Below are 9,917 nucleotides of genomic sequence, written 5' to 3'. Positions count from 1 at the left end.
TTCGTACAGAAATATAAAACGCTTTCAGAGTTTTGTTTTCGTTAAAGCATCCCTATTGTGATTGAAGGACCGTGTCAGCAACAAGGAAGGGTATTGATTAAAAAATATATACATTTTATTGATTTGTTTCCCATTCACCTATCCAATGATTCACTTGTAATACCACTCCAGCAAAGGAAAGAGAGTCAATGCTAATGCGTATTGACCTCTAGCACTGCCTGCTTGCTGTGAGGCGGGTATTATTATATCTATACACATATATACACACCACACATTATTGCATAGGCTGTACACAATCATGTCGATGCAGCTGTAAGCAAAGTTTGACACTAGACTTACAATTCGAATTTTTAAATTAGTCTTTTTAACATCAGTAAGTTACAAAAAATATATTTTACTGCTATTTAGGTGTCATCAATTGCCACTAAAGTACCAATTTTTAGTGAAATCAGTTGAGTTTTGTACAGTGGGGTTTGAAATGTTGAGAATCAAAAGCACAGCTTTTACTACACAGCCAGGATAATGATGCTCCTATGTGTGTGCAATACGGTACAATATTCTTTATCAGGTGGAAAATAAAACATTGAAACCAATATTGAATCATTATTTTGGAACAAAGAGACATGTTAAAAAGCGATAGTTGTATGCTACGTGTCACAAAGACTTTGTTAAGTTTTGCGCTAATATAGCCGAAAAGACTGTTAATGTTAACTATAAACGAATTTATATATTGTGTATTTCAGATTGCTTATTGTGGGAATAAAAACGAATGAAAAGATTAAATAGATAATAAATATTTTGTAGATTAATAGGTCGGGGTGGGGAGAGGGGCAATTTGGCCGCAGGAAGTTACCACGCACCCTTACAAATTAGAAAAAATGAACACAAATTATACATGGAAAATCAGAACTACTTACCACATGTTAATTGTCCTATGAGTGTGACTTGCAAGAAGATAAACCAGTGTAAAGATATTCCACGCATATTAATATCAATCTTTCTTAACAAAGAAAACACTAAACCATCAACTAAAGACCGTCATAACAATTTACAAGCAAGCCAAATTGAGTGTTTCCGTCATTTCTATAAATGTGTGTGGTATCATCCGATTTGATTACTTAATATTTCTTTGCTTTGAATTAGGAATACATTTATTGCATATTGCTTCCTGGTTCATTCTGATTATTGCCTCAGTCACAACACCAAACCGAATCCAAACCGAAGCCAAACCGACCAATTCTTAACCATGGGCGATAGTGTCATTCTTGCTTTGGTCTGTTGTTGATGATCTGATGTTGGTATCTTTGGTATGAAAGGGGTATTAGGTGGGTATTACGTATTATGTTTCTTTAGTTGATAAGATCCTAAAAAAGCTATATGCATAAGACCGCTTAAATGGCCGTTTACCTTGCTCGGCCGTTCAAAGAGCACTTGTATTGTAACACTAAAAACTACTTATTAAGATTCATAAGTATCTATTGTTTGTTTTGAAATATTAAAGAGCATTGATAAGGGGATAAACGAGTTAAACTTTTAAAATGGCAAAGAGCAAACAATGCTAGCACCAAAGTCGTTATGAAGATGCATCAGCACCGCCAAACAATTCCAAAAAGATCGATAAGTGACGAAAAAAAAATCGGCTATTACCCCCTGTGACAATTACCCCCCCCCCCCCCCCCCCCGTCCTGGACAATTAAAGGGGACGTTTACCCTTATAACTATTTGGTTTCAATAAGAGGGTACACACAAAAAGACGGAACTAAGTATGGTGAGTAAAAATCGTAGCTCACTCATTCAGTCGAGAGAATATATATAATAAATGCATTATTTTACACATTTCGTGAATACACCACCTTTCTCTTAGTGAAATTTTACACACATGATATTTTAAGCCAGTATGTGACCCGACCAGCGGCAGGAAAAGGGCCGTTAGAACGGCGATATAACCTGACTACCTGAGTAATTGAAGCATTACTCACCAGTTGGGTTGGAGCGATTTACTAACAACATTTAAATAGGTCAAATAACTCAATAATTTAAAATACTCATTTGCCATGTCACTATAAATGTCAAATTAACAAAACTCATTTCTGTGTGTTATTAATCTCAATTTAATGAGTTAATGCATCCTCGCGGGTAGTTGTCTCTGGGGGAGGGGTATTTTTCGGGGGGTAATTGTCCTTGGAGATAATTGTCCCGCTTGTAATTGACCGGAGGGATTGCCCATGGTGGTAATTCCTAGAAATCATATTTTATTATGTCTATTGTCTGTCTGCAGTAGGTTTCTTTAGCGGTAAGCACACTTTACGATCTGACTACGATCCGATTTCGAAAGACTTTGCCATAGCATTTGATATGAATATTCAAACACTTAAAAATCTTAATAATTGAGGATCTTAGTAGTCGTATGATTAACGAAATCTAAATTTCAAGAGATATCAAGTTTCCGTGGAGAAAACAGGCAAAATCAGCTCAGAATCGTAATAACGTCAGACTAGTATAGTACGATTAACTACGATTAAACGATTAGGAACATTTTGGATGGAGGGAGGGGAGAGGGGTAGTGCCGGTGGTAATATTAGACAGTTACAGAAAATGGAAAGAAGAAAGTTGCATTGAACCTGCATTTTCTGTTATACTTTATATAATTCAAGTGAGGTGATGTTTCGAGTTACCTATAATTATGATGTGTAACTTTTATATCGTTCTTTAGTGTACCCATTATCCAGTGGTACGTTATGATGAAGATAAGTGTACTTCTTTATTGTAATCTTTTTGTGTATACCTTGTCCATGATCGTCCAGAATATTTATTTCACTGAGTGAAAGAAATAACAGAATAATGATCATTAAAACAAAAAAGAAAGATATTGCATCCATGACTCTAATTTGATCCATAGATTTTTTTAATCTACTGTCAGATATGACAGAGGGTCATGGTTAGGAATAAGGTGTCCCACACACCTATACATCCCATATCCTCACGCGCATTACACCCTTCTCTATTCATCTATGTTTCCATATACCCCCCCCCCCCTCTCTCTCTCTCTCTCTTTCACACACACACACACACACACACACACACAAACTCCTCCTCCTCTTCCTTCTCCACCACATTTTTACTCTCAGTTCATCGGTTTCCAGCCCCCTCTTTCTTTCTTTCTCTCTCTCTCTCTCTTTCTCTCTTGTTCCTCCTCCTCCTCTTTCCCCCCTCTCTCTCTCTCTCTCTCTCTGTCTTTCGTTTCCCCCACTCTGCCTCCGTCCTTTCCCATTTTGTATTTGACGAGTTTAAGCCCCCATCACACCTTACTAGTTCTCACTACGTTCTGGAACCGTCCTAGAAAATCTTAAAACGGGTTGTGGTCGGGGCAGAATGTGTAAATAATGTCTATAATACGATCCTAGTTCGGTGTTTTTTCTTAAAAATACACACATAAAAAATATCAAAGGGGGGGTTAACCACCCAACCCCCCCCCCCCCCCCCACCCCGTGCGTACGCGCCTGCTCGTAATCGTTCGGTGTCAGAATCTAAAGCTCGCTATTTACACGTTAAAGAAAACTTCGGCTGTGTTTTTGCGGCGGTTTACCGTGCCACATCTGAACACTCCTTTATTCTCTGACTTAGGTGTACCAATAACAAGCGCCCCTTGACTCGTTTGATCTGACCATTTTTCCACATTTCACGCATCCTAAAATATCCGAGTAATTCATTCATGATATTGATTAAATCTAGGGAAAGAACAAAGGGGGAAGAAAGGATATTGCTAACAGAAATATGTGAGTAAATAATGAAATGTTTGCTAAAGATCTTAACAGTTTAAATGGTTGACCTCTGTACGCCGTTTATAATAACTTTGAAAATCGGGAAGTACATTGCAAAATTGTTGAATCAAGATTTGATCGGCTATTTATTTGTGACCGTTTTAAAAGCAGGTATTTACCTAATTGTATGTAATTTTACACAGTACTTTAGTATTTTTAAATTCATTTTTGCTTGGTGCTTTTCCACATCAAATCATTGAGTATCCAACAGGCGTTTTTGCCCAATAACAGTTTTTAAGGTCGGCTCCAAACTAAGATTGAACATGATCATGATCATCGGAAGAAAAAGAAAACAGCGGCGGTTTCAAATGAAGGCCAAATCAGAAAACTATCGCCCCCCCCCCCCCCCCCCCTCCACCCACACATTTTTGGCAGCCTAAAAACGGGGCGAGCGATGGAAGCAAAAAAAAAGAGTAAAAAGGAGGTAAAAGAGGAAAAAGGAGACAAAAGACCCCCCCCCCCCCTCAAAAAAAATATTTAAAAAATGAATAAATAATAATAATAATTATAATATCGATAAACTATTTCAAATAAGATCTTCTTTAAAACTGCCCACGATAAGCTCCTAAATGACCTGGGGAGTGTTTCACAAAGATCCTAAGTTGAACTTTTCTCTATTAAAGTTGGACTTAACGATTGTGGAAAGCCGTTGGCATCTTTAAAAATATTTTGTAAAAATTATTTTTAAAGGCAAAAAATGTTGATTCAAACATCTATATTTTCCATTATCACGGGATTTCACGTTCTTAACATGTAATTAATAACAAGTCTAAAATAGGCCTACTTTAATCTTTGTTTTTGAATAAATACTTTTTAAGGCTACAAATGGCTGTCAATAATGTTTAAGTCCAACTTAGAGTTAAGTTCGACTTAGGATCTTTGTGAAACACCCCTAGATATCTCAATGAATTGAAGGTAGCAGAGAAATTGTAGACCGTGGCCCTGTCTTATAAAGAGTTGCGATAGACCCAGATCGATTGTAAGTCATGCAATCTATCGCAAGTTTGCACACCTATCTCTTATGTACATTGTTGCGATTGATATCAACTCTTTATCAGACGGAGCCCAAGTAGCAGCAGAGGATTCTATCATAAAGTATCAGCAACGCCTTCTTTAAACAGCAACGTCTGTTTAAAGAAGGCACAATAGGGGAAGAATGAAATTCTGACTCCAAACCGTCAAGTATTCCCAGTTTGGTACTGCGTTTAAACCACATATATCTTTTAAATTCTGGGCGCCGTCTTATATAAAGTTGAGATTGATCTAAACTGAGGAACCTAATACTGCTTCTTGACCAAACCAACTTTACCTTGAAAGAAATTGACCACTCCGTATAAACAGTGGCGTATAAATGGATTATGGCGACCAGAGCAATCAAAGATACCACGACAGCTTCCCCTCCCTCCTCCCACTGCCAAACTTTATTTACGTAACCGAACATGCGAGAGAGCAAAGCGACCGGCTTAGGAAAGTCTCAAGGGAGCTTAGCGATCGAGTATGAGACCTATGTAGAGTTTCGCTTCTTGAACATAGATAAGTGGTTTTCTATTCCTTTCCTTCAAAAGTTGAAGTTTTTTCAAAAGGTTGAAAGTTGAATGTATTAAAAAAAAGTTGAATACCACTTTAAAAATGGATCAAAGCAATGAGAATTGTATTTCGAAGTCGAATTTGGAACCATTTGATAACGCTATTTCCCCCCTGGAGCACAAAATTACGAGATCCTGTGCGACATAATTATTCGAGTCGCGACCGAGCTTCAGAAATGTTTTTATTTCTAATCCATTTTACATTGCTCATTGGGGCGCATGTATTCATAAGGAACGCATTTTCTTCCTTTTCTCCGCTCACCCTTTCCTTTTTTCCACGTATTTAGGCTATCTTCAAATACGCATGCCCTTGCCCCCACATTATGCCACTGTAGGTATACGATTAATTGGAGGACCTTGGATCAAACAGGATTCAGTTCAGTTCAGTTCATTTTATTCAAAACCACAAAAAGCATGATATAATCTGTTACATAAAAAAGAGACTGGTAATAGTACATCAATCAACATATTCTAACTTGATTACATCATAAACTGAATGGTTTTAGAACCTCTTTAGAAGCTAAGCTTGTGAGCGGGGCCCTATAGTCAACAAAATACATACATTTACAGTAAAAAGAATGTAATACCTATGATTATACAATGGATGAAAACACTAAGCTACAGAATATAGAATATACAAATACTCTCTCTCTCTCTCTCTCTCACACACACACACACACACACACACACGCACGCACCCACACGCCCATACACAGCAAACACACTGATGAGTAGGTCCTTAGTGGTCAAAAAGCATTTCAGAATAAGAAATTACTAAGATGCAAATAAAAACTATGTCAGTCTTTCAAGTTGGTACGTTTTAGATAACCTTCTAAAACTAGAAAGAGTTGTACTATTCGTTATATCATCAGGCAGACTGTTCCATTCTTTAATGCAAGAGATATGGAAAGAGGTCAGAGTGACATTTTTTCTTGCAAAAGGCTGATGAATAAGACACCTTTGACGTGTATTATAATTATGAATTTGCGAGTTCTGACGGAATATATCTTTTAATGTACATTCATGAGGCATAGACTTAAGATTAAACATAAACAATATACAATTGAAAGACACAAGTCCACTTAGTGGTAACATTCTTAGTCGAAGGAACAATGGAGAACTTGGATGTCTATAATAAGAATTAGTAATAAGCCGTATTGCCTTCTTCTGCCATACTCTCAACTTATCAAGATATGACTTAACCCTAATAACCCTAATAATCCCCTCCACGATTTTTCTGATTGTTCAGGAACGCATATGGATGGCGCCCCGCCGCACAGTGGGCCAGGGAGGAACCAAAGTGCGACAAAACTAAGTTTTGGTGATTTATTTGTTTCAATTTTTTTTCTTGCCCAGTTGAAAGGTAATACATAGAGGAATACATCAGTGAAATATTTAATTCCGGTATGCACAATAAGGGTATAAATTTACTACTTCAAACAGCAAAATCCTACATATTCACAGTTTTAGTGCAAAAGTGAGTTATTTTATAAATCTTTCAATTCAACATGAAGTTTTTAAGTTATTGATATGAAATTGCTCTAACATATTCCTGATAAATTAATAGAAACACAATCTTCATGATATATTATAGGGTAATTCACTGAAAAATGGACTAATTATCCATGTTTTTTATAAATCCAGAAGAAATGTTTAGATCTCCGCGGTGTACCGCTTACATTTTAATACCATCATTTCCTTTGATGTCTAAGCTTTAAGTTGATACCAAATTTGGGTGCCCGATCTTGCCCGTTGTTATGTTAGAGCCGATTTCCCTTGCCACATTGCCCCGAAAAATGTGCGGCTGAATCATGAAGGATTCGTGGTCATAAATCACGGCGCGAGGGGGCGCGTGACACTTGTTCTGCCACCGCGGACCAAAATAAACACATTTTTCGGGGCAATGTTGCAAGGAAAACGGCTCTAACATAATGTAACGGCGACTTATATTGTTCGACAATAGGAAGTAAAAGTCCCAAAATATATTAGCCCCGTTATATGTTGAAGTTTAGTTGTTAAGGATGGCCGAGATTCAGGGAGAATAAACACTCGAGAGGCAGGAATTACAGTTGAAGAGTTTATTACAGCAAACCCAAACACATTTACAAGGATGGATAAAAGAGAATGTCTTGCGAATCAGAGAGGCAAAATAATGCAGCAGGCGTTAGAACAGGCTAAAAAAATAGACTAACATGACTGGAGACCATTTCAGAACAGGTTGCTCTCTATCCCATTCGTAAAGTACTCTCGCTTCAAACACTGTGATGACAGGCTTGTCACACTAACTGACACAGTTAACTCTCGACAGCTCACTAGTTTCACTCTTCACTGACAGATTCTTCGCTCCTAACTGCCTAAGGTACGAATGCAGTCTGTCTTATATACCCTTCGAGAGAAATAGAGAAAGACCAGTCATGTAGGTCACAAGTATCGCGCTGCGGAGTATTTAGGGAGAAGGGCGTCATTGAGCACATAAATAGAGAGCTCAAAGTCATATTGAGAGAGAGGATACAAGGACAGGAGAAAGTCAAGACAAGAAGCAAGCTGAAAGGGCTGAAGGACAGTGCAAGGTTGAAATGAGAGTTTCGGGCAAACAAGAGAGAAGGGAAAGAGCGAGAGCTCTGAAAGTCAGGCAAAGTCAAAGTGAGAAGGGAGAGAGTGAAAGTTCTGAAAGTGAATGCAAGGTCAAAGTGAGGAGAGAATAGAACTCCGCTGTATGCAAAGCAATTGGGATCGAGCTGGCTGGATTTGTAAAAGCGTTATTATAGCAAGACATCCTTAACATAGACTGGTACAATAACCATGGATAGTTGTAAAGTAGACTAAAGCATGGAATAAAATATATACATAATATTACATCAAATATCTTAACCAAACTGCGTGACAATAATAACGGGCAGAATCGGGCAGCTAAATCTGGTATCAACTTAAAGCTTAGACATCAGAGAAAATGTTGGTAACAAAATTTAAGCGAAAATTCTTGGAAATCCAAATATTTCCTCTGGATTTATAAAAAATAAATCCCCAAACATGAGTTTTGGCGCACTTTAGTTCCTCCCTGGCCCACTGTGCGCCGCTCGCTGAATTTTGTCTTTCGAGTCTTGCGCATCTTAAAAAAAAAAAATTGCAAATCGGACCTACAGTTACAAGGTCACGTGACCTTTTGTCATTGCATGTCAGCCCGAAAATCGCTAATTTTTGTGATTTGTTTACAAAACATATGGAAATGTCATTTTTCCTAAAAATAAATCAAACATTGGTTATTGGGTCTTGTTTAAAGTTAAGGTGGTTGTTTTGGGGGTCAAAAAAGTTGAATTGTAGTAAGAAATGAAATAAAAAAGTTAAACAAACAATGAAATACATAAGAAATTATCAAAACAAGCGATAACATAAGGAATAAGCTGGTTCTTTCAAAAAAAATTGTCGTATTATTATTGTAAATGGTCTAATGAATATATGTGGTGAAAAAGAATGCCTAAATTTGAATAATACATGATTTATGGGTAAAAATGTGATTTTATGACCATATTTGCATAAATTACCATAAATATGCAAATGAGTGAATTTTTCAAAAAATTGAAATTATCATATTATTCTATACACTTCACTTGACATGCGTGCAAATTTTTCGAGGAGATCGGCCGTTTCACGGCCGACATCTTAAGGGGAGTCATAATGCCCCCCCCCCCCCCCGGCCGTACTAAGACCTGAAATAACCCGGCCTTTTTATGGTTAAAAGTGTTTCCCCAAGCAACATTACAATATGTCAAATAGGCCTTTTTATGGTTAAAAGTGTTTCCCCAAGCAACATTACAATATGTCAAATAAGGAAGAATAATACTCTTATATAATGTTATCAGCACTCTTTCAGGTAAAATAAATTTTAATCTAAAAATGACACCTACACTTCGGGACAACTTTGTGCAAACAGCATCTAAATGATTTCTCCTAGATAAATGCTCATCCATGGTTAGCCCTAAGAACTGAACTTTTTCACTAAGCGCAACATCATGACCTCAAACATTAAGAAAAGTAATGCCATCTGGAAGCTTTTTACCCTTGGAGCGAAAAATAACACATTTGGTCTTTTGAATATTCAACAATAACTTATTACAACAATACCATGCATAAAGTTTCTGAATCTCTTGATTCGCAAGTAGTAATACATTATCAGCCTTCTTATCAGCCAACAGCAAGCTGGCATCATCAGCAAAAAGTGAGTATGAGAACCACAAAGTGAGTATCACAACTCTCAATAAAAACACTGTACTGGACTCATTCATGCTACTATTAGATGATGTATATTGATTTCTTGAAGAAAATAATACTTGTAAATGTCTAATTATGTCAAAGTATATCTAGGGATTTTATTAGGAGGGGGAGTGATATACTAGTCTATCATTTGAATCCAGTTCTTTAATTATCTTGATGTCTCTTGATTTTAATGGGGGGAGGGGGCATTTCAATAGGAGGTTATGTGTAGGATAAACGTTCTGGACCACACCATGTA

Source organism: Strongylocentrotus purpuratus, unplaced genomic scaffold (genome assembly GCF_000002235.5).
Source record: "Strongylocentrotus purpuratus isolate Spur 01 unplaced genomic scaffold, Spur_5.0 spur5_scaffold_3, whole genome shotgun sequence".
Lineage (NCBI taxonomy): Eukaryota > Metazoa > Echinodermata > Echinoidea > Camarodonta > Strongylocentrotidae > Strongylocentrotus > Strongylocentrotus purpuratus.
The sequence above is the reverse complement of the archived record's forward strand: the minus strand, read 5'-3'. Positions refer to the sequence as shown.